This window comes from Anser cygnoides, chromosome 1 (assembly GCF_040182565.1).
Source record: "Anser cygnoides isolate HZ-2024a breed goose chromosome 1, Taihu_goose_T2T_genome, whole genome shotgun sequence".
NCBI lineage: Eukaryota > Metazoa > Chordata > Aves > Anseriformes > Anatidae > Anser > Anser cygnoides.
Genome location: NC_089873.1, coordinates 207,162,336 through 207,184,209, shown reverse-complemented (window position 1 = coordinate 207,184,209; position 21,874 = coordinate 207,162,336). Strand labels below are relative to the sequence as shown.

The 21,874-nt window shown below is 37.6% G+C and overlaps 1 protein-coding gene and 1 long non-coding RNA gene across 7 annotated transcripts in view; one reads left to right on the top strand and one right to left on the bottom strand.

The window, feature by feature from the left end:
* The window catches only part of TENM4 (teneurin transmembrane protein 4), a 1,678,763-nt gene that overhangs the window by 1,079,703 nt on the left and 577,186 nt on the right, over positions 1-21,874 (bottom strand). For all 6 annotated transcript variants that reach the window (XM_066989940.1, XM_066989945.1, XM_066989941.1 and 3 more), the window contains exon 4: positions 16,224-16,278. The gene's annotated coding sequence lies outside the window, so the exon portion shown is untranslated. The remainder of the gene's footprint in view (positions 1-16,223; positions 16,279-21,874) is intronic.
* Positions 1,846-20,899, top strand: LOC136789644 (uncharacterized). Its single transcript, XR_010828451.1, has 3 exons — positions 1,846-2,047; positions 17,040-17,113; positions 20,537-20,899. It is a non-coding gene; the product is annotated as an uncharacterized lncRNA (long non-coding RNA).

Sequence of the window (21,874 nt, the reverse complement as noted above, 5' to 3'; positions counted from 1 at the left end):
ACATAGCTTCTCTTTCCATACTATACTTGAGTAAAGGCACTGTTGATCTTGACCAACAGTAACAGGTTTCTGAATCAAAGCCTTTTCCTTGCCATCTTTTTGTATAAATAAAAGGATGCATAAAGAAAATGAAGATCTTTCCTTTGCCACCCAGGCTTCCAGTTTTACTCATACACCTTGCTTCATTGACAGTTTTGTGGGAGGACATGCAATGGAAGAGTGGCATGTTTATTTAAGTGCTTCATCTGGGTATATTATATGACAAGTGGAAGGGATGCTTCCCCCTACTTCACGCCCTCCACTGAAGCAGTCTGTTTTGTGTGTCAGCTCTTTATTATAAAGCATACTGAGCTGTATTTACTGCATTTTCATTCTGCTTGAGCATTTCTTGCACTTATAGTGCATTAACTATAATTTGTGAATTAATTTTACTGCTTCACTTGGAATTCCATGTGAATGTTTCACAAAATTGTTCATGTGTCTCAACCCTCACTGGTTTATGGCCTTTTCTCTACCTCTACCTAGGCTTTGGATGGAGGGTGAATGTAGTATCAGTTTAAATCATTGCATTGATTACAGAGAGCATTTATTTTTTTCCTGCTGTTTACGTGCCACCAGACAGCTCAAGTGGCCATTCTGCAGCTAGAAAAAATATATATAATATATATTTTTAGAAACAATTTTTGCATTATTTTGTCAGCCCAATAACTTGCACACCCTTGAAACAGGCTGAGGCAGTGATATTTGATTTATACTTGAAACACATAGCTACATCTTTCTTTTTACCATTTATTCCTAAACCAGGTGTTGGATAGATTTCCTTTTTTTATAACTTGGAAAATAAAATCTTGCAGTTCTACAGATTCATATATATCTACAGATCAGGCTGTTTGCAGAACAAAAACACACAGTATATCTATTTTTAAAAAAGAGAGAGTGAGAGAGTCAGAAAATGATAAACAAGCTGGCTGTCCTTGCTAAGACACTTGCCTGCATCCAACCACTTCAGAGCACTGCTGTAGGCAACGTCCACAGGGAGCTCTGACTCTTGAGAGAGTTTACAGAGAGAAACAAGATGATTTAACAAGTTTCAAGTCAGCCTTTTGCCATAGTCAGAGGGAGGAAGGGAAGGATAAAAACCCTTTTTAAGCAGCTTGTTCTTACTGTTTTTCTGCTGCAGTAAAATACGTGCTTGGTGGTTACAAAACTCCTTAACATCTGTGATACAACTGGGGAAGTGTCAGACAGCTTTTGTTTGCTTTGCTGTTGTTTTTGTTTGTTTGTTTTGAATCCACACAGGTATTATTAAATGAATGAAAAAGTTATCTGCGTGGCTTTCTGCCTTTTCTTTTCTCTTCATTAATTCATCTTTCCTCCAGGGACTGCCAAGGAGTGGTCAGAGCTGAGCTGCTGTAAAACACTCCCAGAAAGCTCTCATGTTTCTGAACACCACATGTACAAATGTTTTCTCATGCGTCCCTTTCCTGTAATGACTCTATTTATAAAGAATAAGTAGAGCCTAGCCAGTGGTACACATTATCAATTAATATCTTTTGTGTCTTCTTGCCAGCCAATCATCAGGTTGGGAAGAATGAACTTGACCTTACATTCAACCATAATTTAGGACATTCAGATCCATTCCACTCCCTGCCCTCCCCTTCCCTTCCAATGTATGCAACACTTCTTAAAGCAAATATGTTGGTGTCCTGGTTTCAGTTAGGATAGAGTTAATTTTCTCTTAGTAGCTGGTAGGGTGCTATGTTTTGGATTAGGATGAGAAGAGCGCTGATAACATGCTGATGTTTTAATTGTTGCAGAGCAGTGCTTACACCAAGCCAAGGACTTTTCAGCCTCTCGCTCTGTCCTGCCAGCGGGCAGGCTGGGGGTGCAGCAGGAGCTGGGAGGGGACAGACCCAGGACAGCTGACCCAAACTGGCCAAAGGGGTATTCCATACCATCTGACGTCATGCTAAACAATATATAGGGGTGGCTGGCCGGGGTGGGGGGCCGGCTGCTCGGGGATAGGCTGGGCATCGGTCAGCGGGTGGTGAGCAATTCCATTGTGCATCACTTGTTTCGTACACATTATTAGTATTAATACTATTATTATTATTATTGTTGTTGTTGTTGTTGTTGTTGTTATTATTTTCCTGTCTTAATAAACTGTCTTTATCTCAACTCACAGACTTCACTTTCTTGTTTCTGTCCCCCATCCCAGAGAGGGAGGGGGGAGGGTGAGCGAACGGCTGTGTGGTGTTTAGCTGCCAGCCGGGTTAAACCACAACAGTCCTTTTTGGCACCCAACGTGGGGCACGAAGGGTTGAGATAATGACAGATCTGACCAGAGTGTGTTAAACTAAAATTGGTATAAGTAGTAGACCTACTTAATAGTTGCTAGTCACAATGCTGATTGCTTTAATCTCAAGTCTGCTGTGCCTGTTTTCCAAATTGAATTTTATAGCATGTTACTTACTGTATGTGCTCACTGTCATGCTGTTTATCCTTTCTGGGCCCTGGTTTAAGATCGTTATGGTACTGTGCGGTGTAACAGTGGCTTATGATATGATGAAATTTCTGGTCATGACCCTAACCTGGTATTTGTATTCAGCTCTTTCGTCGACTCTATACTTTGGAAACCATATCTCAGAAACTGTTAACAATTACACCTATTGCCTTTTTTCGTCAGGGAGCCAATCTGTGGAGGGGACAGGGGAAGATATTTTTTCCTACTTGCTCACTCTCCCTTTCTCCTTCACCACCCTCTTATCCCCCGAGCTAGTTACGGTGGTTCTCCAAGATATTGAATATCCTTGGGATACTCAGACCAGCATGTTCTTGTTGTTATGTCTCCTGAATGCGCTTCAGGTTTTGTTTAAGGTTAAACAACTACTTAGGAATCTCATCCAGAGATCTGTCCTGAGGCGAGATAGTTGTGAGTGGCAGGGAGTGTGGGAGGATATGGGCAGGTTTCTAGAACAGTGGGCACCTCCAGTATTTTGGAAATTCACCCCTGAACAACTGCAAAATCCTAAAAAACTGGTAGAATGATTGAAAAAAGGGTGTCATGACTCTGGCAGTTCCAAAGTGACACAAATCACTGTAGCGTGTTGGGTTCTGGCCTACGCCTATCGAGCTGCAATTGATGCTACTATCAACCTAGTGACAGACCCTTTGGCCACTCCAACCCCTATGATGGACCCTGCAGCTGTTCCAGCTCCTGCAGCTGTTCCAGCCCCTGCAGCCGCTCCAGCTCCTGAAGCCGCTCCAGCTCCTGCAGCCGCTCCAGCCCCTGCAGCTGTTCCAGCTCCTGCAGCCGCTCCAGCCCCTGCAGCTGCTCCAGCTCCTGCAGCCATTCCAGCTCCTGCAGCTGCTCCAGCCCCTGCAGCCGCTCCAGCCCCTGCAGCCGCTCCAACCCCTGTGGCTGGGTCAGAGAAACGAGCTGTAGCAGTGCAAGTTGCCCCTGTAGACAAGGTGAAAAAATGGTATAGAGATTCAGGTCGTTTAGAATGCAGAGAGTCTTCTGCTAGGTCTAGGTATAGAGAAGATGAGGCTGGGCCATCAGAGGTGCAGGAGGATAAAGATGAGGATGTCGAAAAATCAACAGTAATTAACCGAAACCTATACCAGCGTGAGCTACGAGAAGTGCGAAAAGATTTTGATCGCTGCATAGGTGAGCAGCTTGTTACCTGGCTGCTCCAGTGCTGGGACACGGGAGCCAATTGTGTGGAATTAGAGGGCAGGGAAGCCAGGTGGCTGGGATCCCTTGCTAGAGATGCATGCATTGACAAAGCAATTGGAGATGGAGCATGATCTTACAGCCTCTGAAGGCATCTCCTGTCAGCTGTGAAGGAAAGGTATCCCTTCAAGGAAGAACTTGTATGTCTACCAGGCAAGTGGACCACTATGGAGAAGGGAATCCATTACCTGAGGGAATTAGCTATACGGGAGGTGATTTATGAGGACCTAGACAACGGACAAATATCCACAGATCCAGATGAAGTCCAGTGTACACGACCCATGTGGCGGAAGTTTGTACGGAGTGCACCATCATCATATGCCAGCTCATTGGCAATAATGGCCTGGAAAGAGGATGAGGAACCCACAGTGGATGAAGTAGCTAAACAACTGCGGCAGAACAAAGAAAATCTCTCCTCTTCCTTACAGGCCTGGGTCTCAGCTGTGGAGAAACTTTCTGAAGAGTTCTATCAATTTAAAGAGAATTTATCTTCCTCCCCACCTGAACATACCAGTGTCCACCAATTAAAAGAGAATACTTCGGAGAAACTTTCTGAAAAGTTCCACTGACTTGAAGAGAGATTATTTTCCTCCCCACCTGTACAAACCAGTGTCTCAGCTATAAGGGGTAAGCGTTCATCCGCACAAGGAAGACGATATGGTGGGTACACACCCTGTTCCACCCTGTGGTTTCACCTACGTGACCATGGAGAGGACATGAGAAAATGGGATGGAAAATCTACCTCGACCGTAGAGGCACAGGTACGTTAGTTGCAAAAGAAAACAATTGGGAAAAGGGGTTCTCTGAAAAGCTTGCTGCTCCAACTTCCAGCAGGCAGTCCTTTAGACACAGAAATGAAGATTCTGACTAGGATTAGAGGGGCCCTGCCTCCAGCCAGGGGGAAGAAAGGGACAATCGAGTTTATTGGACTGTGTGGATTTGATGGCCTGGCACGTCAGACGCACAGAAGTATAAGGCTTTAGTAGACACCGGTGCATAGTGTACTGTAATGCCATCAAGCTATAAAGGGCCAGAACCCATCTGTATTTATGGGGTGATGGGGGGATCCTAGCAGTTAACTGTATTGGAGGCTGAAGTGAGTCTAACTGGGAATGAGTGGCAAAAACACCATATTGTGACTGGCCCAGATGCTCCGTGCATCCTTGGCATAGACTATCTTAGAAGAGGATATTTCAAGGACCCAAAAGAGCTCCGGTGGGCTTTTGGCGTAGCTGCCTTAGAGACAGATGACATTAAACAGTTGTCTACCTTGCCTGATCTCTCGGAGGACCCTTCTGTTGTGGGGTTGCTGAGGGTTGAAGAACAGCAGGTGCCAATCGCTACTACAGCTGTGCACCGGCGGCAATATCGCACCAACCGAGACTCCCTGATTCCCATCCGTAAGTTAATTCGTCAACTGGAGAACCAAGGAGTGATCAGCAAGACTCATTCACCTTTTAATAGTGCCATATGGCCAGTGCGAAAATCTAATGGTGAGTGGAGACTAACAGTGGACTATCATGGCCTGAACGAAGTCATGCCACCACTGAGTGTTGCAGTGCCAGACATGCTAGAACTCCAATACGAACTGGAACCGAAGGCAGCCAAGTGGTACGCCACAATTGATATTGCTAATGCATTTTTCTCCATCCCTCTAGCAGCAGAGTGTAGGCCACAGTTTGCTTTCACTCAGAGGGGTGTCCAATACACCTGGAATTGGTTGCCCCAGGGGTGGAAACATAGCCCTACCATTTGCCATGGACTGATCCAGTCTGCGCTGGAGCAGGGGGAAGCTCCTGAACACCTGCAGTACATTGATGACATCATTGTGTGGGGTGACACTGCAGAAGAAGTTTTCGAGAAAGGGAAGAAAATAGTCCAAATCCTTCTGAAGGCTGGTTTTGCCATAAAACAAAATAAAGTCAAAGGACCTGCACGAGAGATCCAGTTTTTAGGAATAAAATGGCAAGATGGACGTTGTCAAATCCCAATGGATGTGATCAACAAAATAACAACTATGTCTCCACCAACTAGCAAAACAGAAACACAAACTTTCCTAGGTGTCGTGGGGTTTTGGAGAATGCACATTCCAAATTACAGTCTGATTGTAAACCCGCTCTACCAAGTAACCCGTAAGAAGAATGTTTTTGAATGGGGCCCTAAGCAACGACAAGCCTTTGAACAAATTAAGCAGGAAATAGTTCATGCAGTAGCCCTTGGGCCAGTCCAAACAGGACCAGATGTAAAGAATGTGCTCTACACCACAGCCGAGGAGAATGGCCCCACCTGGAGCCTCTGGTAGAAAGAACCTGGGGAAACTCGAGGTCAGCCCCTAGGGTTTTGGAGTCGGGGATACAGACGATCTGAGGCCTGCTACCCTCCAACCGACTTTTTTTTTTTTTTTTTTTTTTCCATCAGGGGGTCTGATGCCATCTCAAAGGTTCAGAAGGGATGGAAACAACAATCAGCATTTGTCTTTCATGAACCCCTAGAGAGCCATTTCTGTCACACATTAAATGTACAACAATCTCTGGGCTGGTCTTAGAGTAGTTTTTGTGGAGGCGACAAGTCTATTACATCAATGTAGGGCAACCAGCATCACTATTCTCCCTGGAAGGGCAATTTTAATCCTAAAAATCAGCATTGTTTTTCTGACTTCAGTGGAGCTATTCCTGCTGACACCTGCTGAGCTTCTGGCCAGCAGTTTCCAATTGCTTGATTTTATGGTAATTTCTGAATCAGAGAGGTACATGGACCTTCCCAGGCTGCAGAGCTTTCCCTTCCATTTTAGTAAATCTTTTAGTAAATTGAAGTAAAATTTGTGGAAAAACAAGAATTTTGTACTAAGGGTTTCTATCCTGCAGATTTCCGTAGGAACACCGTAGGAGCAGTTATCTCCCTAGGTAGTCATTCGATATAGTTATGAGGTAATATACCCTAGAAATATTTTTCTTCTGTCATATTTATACCAATTATGTCAAATAGTGAATTTAAATAATTTGAGTTGATTACTGCTGGTTTGTGAAAACACACAGTTTGACGTATTCAGAAGTTTCAATTACTGTATGTGGAATGTAATTATATGGAGTACAAAGCTCCAGGGGAAGCTGTGTTTGCTCAATACACCTTGTCTAACATCTTTACATTTTTTTACAAAATTTGCAGATTTCATAATTTTAGTCCATAACTAATCATCTAGCAGATCTCCCCTTTGAAATCAGAGTAGACTGAGTGAAATTTGCTGATATTGTGATTTTCATTTTCTGCTACCTGAACATATAAATTTTTCATTGTTTCTTTTTTTGAATGAATTCTTTCATTCAAATGAAAGAATGAATTCTTTCATTGTTTTACTTTTTTCTGTCTATTGTTCAAGATTCCTGCCTGCTCCCCCTCTCCCTCCATCCCAAGTACTGGTTTTGCTAGGTGAAGGCTTAGAGTATACAACTTCACTTGTTTACATATAAGTTCCTTTAACAATAAACTCAATAATGCCAAATTATCAGCTGAATTCTTAAGGGTTCTTTAGGGGTAATTTTCTCAAAAGTATCGTAGCACTATCAGCGGTTAACCTTCCCTGAAGAATAAAGGAGCTGATGACCTTTTTTTTTTTTTTTTTCCTGATGATCAAGTCGTATCACCTGTGATTGTAGGAAGCTACTTCCCATATGAAACTGCCAATTAAAATGTGTATTTTGCTTTTAAATATATGAAATGTCAAAGTTGGAAAATTCAGTTCTCTTGAAAGCAGCTGTGTATTTCACTCATGTCTCACAAAATAAAAAAATAAATAGTTACATAAATAAAAATCATCCGTCTTATTATCTGTGCTAACCACAAATAACCCTAAAATCCTTCTGTTCATATTAACTCAAATTCCTGGCTTCGGAAACACCTAATCTTTCTGATATCTTTATTTTCCTTGCTAGTGAAGCTGTTTTCATGTCTAATATGCAATGCATATCTGTTTATTTTTGACAAACAGTGCAACCAACATGAAGACATACACATTTATTTTTTCCTTAAACCATTATGTATCCTTTCTACTCCTTCAATTATCACAACAATTCCAATTATTATCATTAAAATTTCAAATTTCCTTCTTCCTAAAGAGCTGAAAAAATATGCTTTTGAAAGGTTTGATAATGGTTTGATTTGAACTTCTGTTTTAAAAGACCAGTAAAAGCCTTTCTTAACATCTGAATAAATAGGTCTTTCATACCCACAATAGGATAATTTATTTCTGAAAATAAGGAAAAGCTTTTTTTTTTTTTTTTCTTTTAATAAAATAAAATATATGTACTCTCTTGGCTGTGCTCAATTACAATTTGCTTTGACACAGTGCTGCTGAGTAAACATTTTATTGTTATATACGTAGTTCATATACACTCCTAAAAAGCAACCAGTGACGCGTCATTTTCTAATACAACCCATGTACCCTGGTATCATTCCAAAAGAATGTTGATCTCATGTTCTGTTTACATGTGTGTTTTTTTGAAAAGGAGCATCGTACTAAAAGATTAAAGATGAAAAAACTAAAATCAATAATTATACCAGTCAGTTCCATGAGCCTTTGAATTAGATGAAAAATGTAGCTAGCACTAGATTAGTGTTTCAACTATTGATCATTTTCTACATAATAGCTTAGATTATTGCCATTTCTAGTTCTGTGAATTTCTAGATAGGACTCTATATACATGAGAATATATTTCCTTGTCTGAAGACGTGACTAAGGTTTGCATAAAAGTGTAAGTGTATTTCCTTGTTGAGACATTTGGAAATTACACAAATCTAGAACTATCTGTGGGAATAGTCGAGGAATTGGTTACCTCTTTCATTCATACAACATATTAGTTCTTCATCCTGCAGATAACGAACAGGTTACATAACATCCACAATAATGTTCTCACATTATCATTTTCCAATGACTTCAACTGCTGACCAATTAGTTACAATTATGACAAGGAATATACAAATATGTGTCTTCTGGGTTTCTTAAAAAAGTGTTGATGAAATAACTGATATATGAGAAATGAACCACAGAAAAAATCATTTGTAGCATCTTGCTAGAAACACATATATATGTACCCTGGCCACAAATGTATGTATATCTCAAACATGCTATCTGTTGTTGATATTGATATTAGCCAAATAAAAGATATGAAAAATAAACATTTAAAAAACAAACAACAAAAAAAAAACCAGCAAAAAACGGTACAGATAAAACAAAGCAGGTTCTCTGCCACAGGGACCTTTGGTGAAACTGGTACAGTTCTGGGCAAAATAGCAAACCACAGTGTCAGAAAATTAGGGGTTCCTAGGACATCACTACCTAGGAAGAGATCAATGATGCTGGTAATTTCCTGCAGCTGTTGAAGCCTTCTTGAAGTATAATGGACCTAAGACTACTTCTTAACTGATTTTTCCTCCAAATATTGTTAAATCTGTATTGGAAAGGTGTTCTTTACCCTGTTCTCCAAGGCAACATAAATACCAAGTTTGTCTAGAAAGTGAAATTATTTCTTTGCCTTAGGAAAATTTTGGCTTCCTGACTGAGTGGAAATAGTTTCAGTTCACCACACTGCCAACCAATGTCAATAATCCCAGCAGCAAAACTCTTCAGGCAGTGAGACTCAGATGAAGTGTTTTCATCACAGGACTTCCAGTAGGGCTTTAACTACAAGTTATTTCAATCAAAACACATTAATTATAGACCTATATGCTGTACATATACATGAAAAACAACCCAGCTCAGGTTAATACAGGTTACCTGTTACTCTTCACTCCTATGTTAGAAAATAATTAGTTTTTTTTTTTTCTTTCTTTTCAAAGCACTAGTACATAATACTGATTTACCTGTGTGTATGTTTAAGAAAAAAAAAAAAAATCCTTACATATATAGAATGTTCTGTCTCCCTTTCCTTTTATACAAGACCCTTCTCATGGTCTGTGGACACAGATCTTAAATGTAATAATCTGAACTCCTCTCCTGTTTTGAGTTCTTTACTAGCAGATAGATAGTCTGACTCCTCTGTAACAAATGCACTCTGTTTCATTTGATTATTATATTTTATTGCAGCTGATGTGGAAAAACAGCATTAACTATTACACTAGGAGAGTCATATTTTGGCTTTTACTTTAAAGGATTAAATGAATTAACTTAGCAACAACATCAAATACTATGCCAACTGCACCTCTTAATTAACAAGAAAAGTATATTATAATTAATAAGTTATCTTAGAGGCATAAATCATTTAATGACTTGAAGGTTACAGATCAGTATAACAAAAAAAGAAATACAGGCATGGAGAAATGCATGAAATGTTCCATAAGAGGTAAAACTTTTCATGTATGTGGAATAAATTCAAATTTAACCTCTTTAAGAAGTAAAATCACTACTGCCAAAATATAATTGGGCTGTTTAGGTGAAATGAATCTATAAGTCTTGTCTACCTTACGGGATCCATGAAGTAGAGAATGACTTTCAAGTGATTTCTGTTCAGCAAAGGAAAAATTATTAATATTTCTGTTCAAAAAAAAGTATAAAATAAAATAAAATAAAATAAAATAAAATAAAATAAAATAAAATAAAATAAAAAAATAAATAAAATAAAATAAAATAAAATAAAAAAAATAAAATAAAATAAAATAAAATAAAATAAAATAAAATAAAATAAAAAAAGGCTAGGTATTGCAACAATTAGTAATGTGCATTGGGTTTAAAGATAATGGTTGTTTCATTTTCAGAATCCTGTTTCACATGAATTTGAGCTGAAATCTTCTGAAGACACTGGAAAATTTGAATTTGCACTATGAACTTTATAGCATGCCTGTGAATCATCCTGTTAAGACTAAATTCATTTTATCTAATTCAATGCAGCTCAGGTGCCCAAGCTTGGAGCACAGTTACAAACTGTACAGCGAGTGTTCTTTTCTATTTTTTCAGGACAGAGCCATGACATTTCTAAGCAACCCTAATAAACGATGTGAATCCCCCACAGACTCACAGAAAATGGTGATAGCTATGATATGCTATGCTCGCTAGATCTTTTCTTTACTCCTAAAAGACAGTTCAAAGGGAGACATTATTCAATTAATACAGAATAACGCTGTGACAATTACAGGCTATCAGAGAAAGAAAGAAAGAAGTTAAGCACTTGAAAGAGGAAAGGAAATATTTTAGTTTTTTTTTTTTTTTTTACGTAGTATAACTATTTATCATGATAGCATTAACTACCAACAAAAACAGAGATCATTTCTAGTGATGAATAGAAGGAAAATTTGCAACTACTTTTTCAAAGTCATGCTGCCACATTTTAAGGGTCAAATTTCTCTGTTAAGTCACAGAATCACAGAATCACAGAACTGTAGGGGTGGGAAGGGACCTCGAGAGATCATTGGGTCCAACCCCCCCCTGCCAAAGCAGGTTCCTTAGAGCAGGCTGCCCAGCTAGGCATCCAGACCGGCCTTGAATAAAAGTCCAAAAAGAAAAGAAAAACTGACATTTTTTCCTAGCAAATATTTCAAAATATTTGCATGAAGACCCTAGATCTCCTATTTCATCAACAAGAAAACTTTTACTGAACCCTCTGGTCTCTATAACAAGTTGGGATGTCTACATATAAAATTTAGTTAAAGTCACATTAAAAAAAATATATTTTATTTTTTAGTTATTTAATCTCAAAAAGTAGAAAAAAAAAATGCTACCAAAGATGCTACCAGGGCGAATCTGGGCCAGATCTCAATATCATAGTTAGACACTTGAGGCCATGACTAAACTGAGTATTGTGCCACAGTAGGAACTGGTGTCATTCCACCAGTGCTGCAAATAGATAAAAATAGAGATTCCCTTCAAAAGCTCCCCCTGGTATGACATAAAAATCAGGATTTTAGTTCCCATTTCACTGTAGATTAATCAGAAACTGTAGATTCACCTTGCACAAAACTGTCTTGGTGGGTGAAACTTCTAATGGAATGCCATCCAGGAGAAGTTGAGCAATTTACCAGGTCAGGCCATATCAGACAGTGTTTCTGTATTTATATAAATAAGATAACACATCTGCAGTTTTGCTTTTGACATAAGAAGATGATTGCGTTGGACAGTAGAAGCCCAAATCCAGTTGTGAAAGGCAAATCCATGAACAGAGAGACAAAGAAGTCTGAAGTCTTCATTTCATTTAAGATTATTTCAGAACTGCACTCAATATATTAATCCTAGGACTGTAGCTGAAAGATCTGCTTCTATTAGTTCTGATTATAAATGCTTTCCAGTGTGCCCTAGAGCAATTTTTCTCTTCCCTTCTATGGGGTGAATTTGGGTTTCAGCACCATGATCCAGCACCAGAAAAAGAACATTTTTCCTTGTCCTATGGCTCATCTCCTACTTAGTCCCAGAACCCAGTGAGGTACCAGATTTCATCTGAGTGAAGGTACCAACCACTAAGCAGCAGTTAGCAACAACTCTTGTTAATGTCACCTCAAACCTTGAAGATGCCTGATGTTTAAAGACTGTTCTAGTAGAAGGCTGGCAAGTCTTTGCAGCCTCCGTACAGGGTCCTGGTCTGGTTTAGGAATAAAACTTTAAAAACAAGGGATGTATTAGAATTTAATCCAAATTCTTTCACAGGTTAAATATAAACATATGTATAGGCAGGTCTCACCCAACACAAGTATAGGCAACCTGCCCTTCTTGTATGAGTTACAACATCTTTTAAGTCATGCTCTTTTACATCAACCATCATACAGATAGTCTGTCCAACATAGGTTCACTCTATGGTGGTGAATATATATATATATATATTTATTATAAATATTTTGATGAAATTCAGAAGACCTCGTTCCCTGCTTTAAAATAAGTACAATTTCTATTTTATTTTCCACATATAAATGTCATTCAGGCACTGGAAAGATGATTCAAGATGTTTCTGTTTAAGATGATTTCTAGCCTGAGATATTTCACAGATTTTAACTCTCATTCCCAAATGAGCTCAGGTAATAATCAGTGTCTTATTAGAAAGCTTTGAGAAATAACATGCCTTTTCAATCTGCTCACAAGGTCAAAAAAACTTCCAGCAGGATTTAATATAAGTACATGTGCCTTTTTTTTTTTTTTTAAACAATGTTAACAGTTTGATGAGAATATCAATTAAACATGACTGTGTAGTTAAGATTTCCATCTCCATATGCAGCTGCAGCAAGTAACTGGACTGCTAATCAAAGCAGCGTTATAATTTAGCACTGATGAGGAAAGCAGTAGCCGTCAGAAGGGAATGACAGAAAGGAGGCAGCTGCTTTCATATCATTTTAGTGTCCATTTCTTTAATGAGCCTGAGGAGACAATTCCCTGCTGACTATTCATTAATTAATGGGATTTACGAGAGGAGAAGAGCTATCAGCATGCAAACAAGTAGAGAGCAGGTGATGACAGTCTTCTGTTTGCAGGGAATGAACATATTGAGGAAAGGAAGCTTTTGAATAAAGTAAATTATCTGAAAATGATATTTAACAAAATGCTAAGTGCCGAGTTCCTGGGCTGGACAGTGCTAAAGTGTGGCTTACAGCTTAACTGAAATCTGTTATTAAACTCGACTTCTGAAATACCCATAGTCAGATCAGAAAGAAAGGAAGACACAACCTGGGGGATTCAGCAAATGGCTCTTTCCCATTCTAAGTGAATACCAATGTTTTGCTCTGATTTGACTGCATTATTAAATAGTTGGACAGATCCTGCTAGGAAATGCCATTGCCTTCTACTTTGGTCTTTCCAAGTTATCTCAGTGGATTGTTCTCTGGGAAGACTGAGATGCTTTGAGTGAGTTTTGTAAGGTAAGCCCAATACTTTCTCAACCATAGAGATCTCAGGGTACAGGGCAGATTGTTCCAAAATCAACCCACAGAGATTAATAAAAAGAAAACAATATCACAGCACTAGGCAACAGCCACCTTTTTGTCAGGCTGGAGACCCTTTGCATATGTATAGAATCATAGGGTAGCTGAGATTGAACAATTGGTTATCATCTCATGGTATCTGTTCACAAAGGCATTCTTTAAGTATCTTTGCACAACTTGAATTCATGTAATGTTAAACAGCCTCAGGTCAGATTTCAATTCTTTCCCTGATCAGAAAGTGTAAAGTAGCTGGATTTAGACATATTTGTACTGAAAAAACTCCTGATAATGTTTATTCTGTCCCTTTTCTACTGAGGGTATTTTGTGTAGGACGTGTGAGCGACATAGTAGAGTTCAGTTCTGCAAGTGCGAGCTCCTTGAAGACTTGATGTTAGCAGCACGTGTCAGAGCAGCCATGAGTCTGCTGTAAACAGAATGGGCTGAGGTGGCAAAGACTGGACATGCGAGAACACTCCATATTAAACATGGAGTTTTAAACTCCAAACACTACCCTATTGTGTTTTGGGGGTTTACATTGGAAAGGACATAGTGACAATCACACTCACACAATATGTCATTCCTAGAAGTCTGTTCCACAGAATCTTGCATCTCTTGAATATGCAGTAGCCAAACACAAGGATTTAATTCTTGACACTGTAAACCACACACAAACTGCTCCACATATGTTCACAGGGTGGATAGCTATAGCACATGCTTTTTATACTAAAGTTTTTAAATGTCAGAGATGTTATACATTTCTCTCAATGGCTCTTCGATCAAGTGAATGATAGAGAAACAAACAAGGAGCTGAGCAATTCTATCTGAAGTCAATGGCAGTGACTTAATACAAGACATATCTGACGTGCATCATAAAAAAACCAACAACAAACAACAGATGGCAATTAATATGACAAAATATGGAACACAGGAAGCCCCTCTCCCTTTATATTATAATGTTTTATCAAATGAGTAATATCTCAGATTGGGAATGTAGGAGGATTTCAATAACATCTTGGAGGTTTGACTAAATAAGGATAATACAGAGATAAATAAATAAATACAAGTCCCTAATTCCATCCTACAGAATTATGACTTTGTTTTAAATATGTCTATTAAATATTCTTAATTTTGTTGCACTGCTTGCATCTCTGCATTAAATAAATAAATAAATAATAAAGCTAACAACAACAACAACAACAAACTGTAGCTCCAGGTGTCCTACGAAGACCTCATTTTTTTATTGTAACATAAATTTCTAGATCTCCTGGAAGAAGGTAAAAACTTTTTTAAAATGAATGGAAGAAAATAAATCAAAGATGAAAGTAAAAATATGTATTTTAAAACATTGTCTTCATGTTTAAGGCTGTCTTAGGTTTGTGTCTGATTTCTTCTGTACTGGCAGTTATACAATATCTTCTGTCTGAGTAAAATGCACTAATTGGCTCCAGCCAGGTTTAAAACTTTATGATAATTTCAGTACAAACATGAAATAGAAAAGAAAAAAAAAATAAAATCAGCAAGTAAATTATAATAATTTCCTTCTCACTATATCCATGCAGGACTGTGTGGTAGATGGTAGAAGCTTCACTGCAAAATATTTTAACTGACTCCTGATAAAATGTAGCAGCTTGCTTGAACCAGCCATTTCTTCAGTGGAAATAAACTGTAGTCCCCCTTGAGATTAAACCACATGCTGCCAATTACAAACATGCATTCAGACTGAAACTCTGGCTTCTGTATTGTAAAGAGCAGTTTTGAAAATTTCAACTATTTATCTCCTTCCATGGCTAGAAATATGTCATCTTTAATCCAGCCACCAATGAAAATATCACACATAGGAATCCATATAACTTGCAAATTTGCTGACACGAGTTTTGTAGCAATGGTGTCTCTGAGAAAAGACAAATAATTGTAGACAGGTGGGTTTCCCAAGACAGTGCATATCAGACCTGGAGCCAGGATGCTAAACTGTTACAAAGATTTCTCCATACCTTAGACAGAAAATCTAGCAAATGTTGAGTTATGATTTCTAAAGGAACCTAGTAGATAGGACACAAATCCATATTCAATTCAAAAGGATTATGACACCCAAAGTTATAACCAAAACCATATCATAGTTAATAGGGAATATACATAATAAAGGGAGCAAGAAAACAGAAGCACAATCATTGCTTTTCACTTTAAATTTTTACCATTGAAATCACCATCTTAGTATCTCTTTCATGCCTACTTGGCCTGACTGTGCTGAGCACCTTCGGTCCTGGTCAGGATAATGCGATTGCAGCAGGTACCAAAATTCAGAGTACAGGTACCCCTATTCCTGGTGCAGGAGCCATGGTGTACCTAATGGTGACTAGGACTTCCAAAACCAGCTCAACTTATTACGCTCTGCAGGCCTTGTTAAAGCATAAAATTAAAAGCTCTATCCATTCATTTTGCAGCACTTTTTCCTCTGACACAACATGCCTTTCCCATACAGCAAAGTCTCCAGCACCATCCCTAAACCATGAATTCTTAATTGATTTTATACTCAGTTGTACATCAAAGTTGATGACAGGTGTTTCTTAAAATACACATAGGCCACATCTAATACTCTTACCTTAATAACACCAGCAGGAGGTCTGAACAAATCTGGTGAAAATGCGGCCAATTGCCTAAAAAAAACAGGAAAAAATATTAAGAAGAGTAAACATATATGTAGAATAAAGGACATAATCAAAGCCATGACTGTAAAATATATGAAGGTAGCCAAGCTGGTGCAAACTTTGCATGATACTTGAGGATACTCACCCTCCTCCTCTCCCAGTATTTTATTAAAACTGAATGTAGATGAACATTTAGATATATTTACTGTTAATATTAATTTTCTGTTCCCAGGTCTGATCAGAATACAAAATTTACCTATATACTGCATCAGAAATGGTAGAGGAAATTAATGATGACTGAAAAACTTTCCAGTCTTTTGTGATATGAGTAATAGGACAATCAATTTCAAAATAAAAGTTGAATCCTCTCGTTGTTATTTCCGTTGCCACTTTTTTTTTTTTTTTTTTCCCAATTCTGGGGGGTATCCGTATATTCTTTTCATATTTAATGAAGGTCTAAGACCAACAAAACTAAAAAAATCAGACACTTAAAGTAAGAATTATTATTCATTTATTTCAAAATGTTAAAAATAGTAACATTATCATAGTGTTCCTCATGCAATTTTAAGACAACCAATAAAAAATAAAGGCACATAACCCCACGAGTAATGAAAAGAGAGAATTGTTGGCAGGTTATGACTAAATTTATGTTTTAGTCAAAATATAGGACCAAGGGAAAACTGAATAGAATTTAAGGAGGGAAAAATGTAAAGCTTATTAAGAAACATTTCTGCAATTTCTTATTGACCATCTAAAACTCATTGTTACAGAATATTTCTGAAGCCAGAAGTGGTGGGTGTCAAAACAGTTAAGAAAGAAGCCCCATGTCCGACTTTATAGAAAGGTAAAAATTAATATATTTAAAGTCTTGCCTCTTCTCTCTCTCTTTTTTTTTTTTTTTTTGTTTTTTCCTTCTGTTCCAATTAGAGACCTTATCACCCAAATAGTTTAAACTGTGTTTCTATGACAACATTACCAACTGAAATACTATAAAGAAAAGTTTGAGGGGGTTGTATGTAATGGTTCAGATATACATCACTAATTGTGGGATGGGAGAAAAAGCCGAAAGGCAAGAAGCTGTATTATCGTTGATTATTACTGAAGCTGAATTATCACTTCAATTTCCTCATTCCCCACACTAGTCAGTACATAATAAGCACCTAAGTTAAAACACTCATTTTAGAACCCTTTAAGGGTTTGTTTTTCCTGGTAAATCCACTAACAACCAAAGAAATTCAGTCTAGATCCTTCTCCTCAAGTTTACCTCCTACAGGGAGCTTATTGTTTCAGATCCAAGCTTCTGCTTCCCCTTTTGCACCTTATTTGGCTTTAATATGATTGCATAGTTTAGAAATACCTCTAGAATTGAAGACCCCAGTCAAAAGATTTCACTGAAGACAAAAAGAACCTTCCTTTGCAAACTCCTAGTGTCTGCTTCCCACTTACATATTGTTTGTAAATGTGTTAAGGCAGATGAAAACTTTGACTTCTGCCAGTAATACCGAGGAGAAGCATTACTTAAAGGGAACAGCAAAGAAGACATTAAAGCCACAGCTGGAATCCACAAAATATCCTGAGGACGAAAGTGGTGGGAAAGTATAGCCATTAGGTCTTTGGAAAGCTACAGAGTTATGTGACCTTCGACAGGAAAGTTTCTCCAGTTATACTAACTGCAGGAGAACGCAAGAGCAGGGGTGGGGCATTTAAAATCATTTTGGATGTGATGAAAGCTCTAAATTAATTTCTCTAGGAAGTAAGGATGGGTTTGACCATGTTTTCTATATTTTATTTAAGTCTGATGGCTAAGGATGGGTTTGACCATGTTTTCTATATTTTATTTAAGTCTGATGGCTTTGTTTTGTCTTCAAGTTTTTGTATTTTTCCATTTTCAGTTCCTAAAGAAGGATAGGAGTCCGTCAGGCAAACAATATATTTTTTCTTCTTGTTCTTTTTTAAAATTCCTGTTATTAGAATTGTAAATCCTGGAGATCCATTCACTCATAATGAGGGATCAACAGTTGTTTCATATATGAGATCTGCAATGTTTTTGTTTAATTTTCAACAGGAGGAAAAAAAAATAGTGAAGATCACAGTTAATCAGTAAGCGATGACAAATAGTCCGACCAATCCTCCAGAACTGCAGTTCCATACTTTGCAACTGAATAATCAGATGCTTCAAACTCCACACTAGAGTCTACTCTACAATTTACACGAGAGTGTAAACTCCAGTTTACTCTTCTCCCCTATCCCTATTTCCATAAGATTAATATTAACTTGGCTTTAGCATTATAATGACAATGGCAAAATAAATTCTGAAGTCACATGGTACACGTGAATACAATTTCTGTATTCGATTTGGGAGGCAGCAAGCATGAATATTCCTCACTCATATTATTCTGTGGAATATTCTGCCCGTATGTCAAAGTCTTTTGACTTAGTCCCGTCTTCTTTTTGATGGCAAGAAATAGGCCAGTCCTACCCAGAAAAGATGATTTCTATCATTGCCACTACCTTATATGTTTATACATGTTTTAACTGACATAGGTTTACATCTAGCATGCCTGATAGTCCTAGAACTTCCTACAGTTTTATGCTGGTGTGCTTTTATTGATTTCAGTTGCATTTCTCCAGGTTCACCTTGGCATTACTAAGTTACTGAGACTTGCACTCATGTTTTTTATAATGTATGATGGCTTGGGATCTTTTCGAATGGATGTGAAACAAAACACCACTCTGAACAATTAGACATAATTTATGTCAGATATTATTATTTTACTTTATTTTCCATCTATTACAATTGCACATGACTTATTGGAGTTACTGGTTCTTGTGGAGAAAAAAAAAAATCCTCATAAATTCCACTGAGTAACAAACTATTTTAAGTGGTAGTATATTAGAGTAGCTCATAAATATGCCTCATTTCAGCACTGGATTTACTATATTTTTAATTTTCCAGCAGATTGGCCATAGTTTTAAAGGTTTCATCTAAAGCCGTCTGGTCTATTTAAAGGGTACAATGTATTTAACTATTCAAAAGGCACTTGATCCTGTGAATGTACTTTGGTACTAATAGGATAGTCATTTTCCAGTCCAGTAAAAAGCTATTACTCACTGGAACACAAACAGATTGTGAGAGGGAACACTCATGCTGATGCCTGGCATACTGACAAAGGGAAATGGGAAATATGTCCCTTTCCTGAATTAAGTTGCATTGACTCTATCTGTTCCAAACATTTGGCTCAACTCCTTTCTTCTCATGATACTTATGACAATAATAGGATAATAGATTTATGGCATGAAGGCACTGACCTTTGTCAGAGGGAACATTTTGACAGGAAAAGATGTGATATGCTGTTATGCTCTATAATTTTGACAATGACTGACAGTGTGGCTGTATGTCAACATAGTAAAGCTTATGCTTATGTTTTTACATTGTCATTCTTGGATTAACTCCTTTTTTTGTTGTTGTTGCTGTTGCTTTTATTATTGTTGTTGTTTTGGTTTGGTTTTAGTTTCTTTTGTTGCATAAACCTTTTCTAATAAAATTACTACATGGAGCCAAATCATGCTGTTAGGAAGCCTTGATTCTGAGGTCACCTCATACCCACAGGTGTAAATTATGCTCTAGGGAAAGATGGGTTTTTGGTAAGGTCACCCTAGTGAACACTGATGCTTCTTCTGATCTTTTAATCTATGCTGAGGGTACACTCATTTTAAGGGCATACAGTCTATATTGCCTGCATTGTTGATCAATGCTGTAAAACATTTGATTCTGCTCGTTTTTCCATTGTATGACTGGATTTGATGGAAACTGGGCAAGTTTAAACTCAGAAAACAAAAAAGAGATCTTACTGAATGTAATCTGAATATTTAGGATATGATCAATTATATAGATGAAACTGTTTTTCTGTCTTCAGGTTTAGTGAATAGAGACATTTTATCACCCTCGTAGCAAAGAATTTCATCCATAAGAAAAAGACTATCCAGGTAGTTAGACAAGGTGAAAAGGAAACTTTGCACAGAGAAGGTCATCTGTCTAAAAATAGGATGCAAATATAGAGTATCAGCATTTATTTATTTATTTATTTATTTATTTTTTAATTAGAAATTGTAACTTCCAACATACAGTTCATTAGTCAAACTTAACTGTTTGCACTTCCTCTTTTTCCGTTCTAAGCAATGACCTCATATTTTAGGGGACAACAAAATAACAATGTGGTATGGCATGCAGTGTTCAACTCTTCTTCTTTCTTTTTTTTTTTTCAAGTCTATCAGGAAGAATGTCCTCAGTGCTGTGCGGTGCAAACAAAATTGACAGCCTTTGCCCTGGAGGATCTCATCCTGCACACTCTTACACATGAGTAATTTCATTCACTTGGGGTTTATTTCTGTTCCCAGTGAAATCACTGGTGAAATTTTCAGTAACTCCAGCAGAGAAGGATCAAGACCAAGAATATTAACATTGACTTATGTGAGAACTCTTAGAGAAAAAATCAAACCGGAATACTATCAAAGCAATGAAAACTTGTTTCCTGTCTTTCACCTTCCGTGATTTAGGTATTAAATTGCCTAGATGTAGCATCACTTTTCATTCAGCTTTCTGAGTGACATATAATGAGGTTTCATTGTTCACTATGACACTTTGACAAATGTTGTGTTACCATTGCTCTTAAGAGTGACTATACAAAACATCCCAACTCTGGAAACATGGTACAACTATAGTGAGAATCCAAATGAATAATGCATGAAGCACGAGAAAGGAAGCAAATGTTAACTAATTTCAAAATGGGTCAAAATCATGACAATTTAGTTGGTGACAAGTGAAGTCATTTTTCTAAAATATTAACCAACTGTGTCCCTTCTTCTAGATTGATTTGCACAGCAGAAAAGGTTGTTTTCCAGGCAGAAGGGGAATTTCCTAAATGGAGGGGAATTCAACTTCTACATGAGAGATATAATGAGAACCAATAAATTAGGCAAAGTTCCTGTTTACCTAAGTTGAAATATTGATGGCCAAGCCCATGAGAATGCTAATGTCTGCATTCATCATTTTCTTTTTTTATGTCTTGAAATTTAGAGCACAGTAGTACATGATGTGATAGATCTATATATCATAGATACAGTAACATTAGAAGAGGTACCAACTACAGAATACAAATATAATGTAACTGAATATTTTCACTTTATTCCACAGAGATTTCAATTTTATCAGCTAAAATGAGCTGGGATGTGAAGCAGTACTGAGGATAAACTGTATGGATTGAAGTACTAATAGACGATTAGAAGATCTTTTCATTTTTATATTAACAGTGACTAGAAGTTGGTATGAAGGCTATGTGACATGATATGGTGGTCTTCATCCAGTTCCCAGATTGTGACAGCATATGGCTCCTTCATATGGTAGTGTGATCCAGACAGTAGGATTGTAACAAACCTTTTCAGACAGAAAGGTACCATATGACTGCTTTAACATCTTAAGTTAGGAGAACAAATGTGATCCATATAACTAAAGACCTTTAGCTGCAACTTCTGAAGAAAGTATTTTGAAGGAGACAATAATTAAATGAATGAAGACAAGTGGAAAATTGTATAAAAAGAATACTCA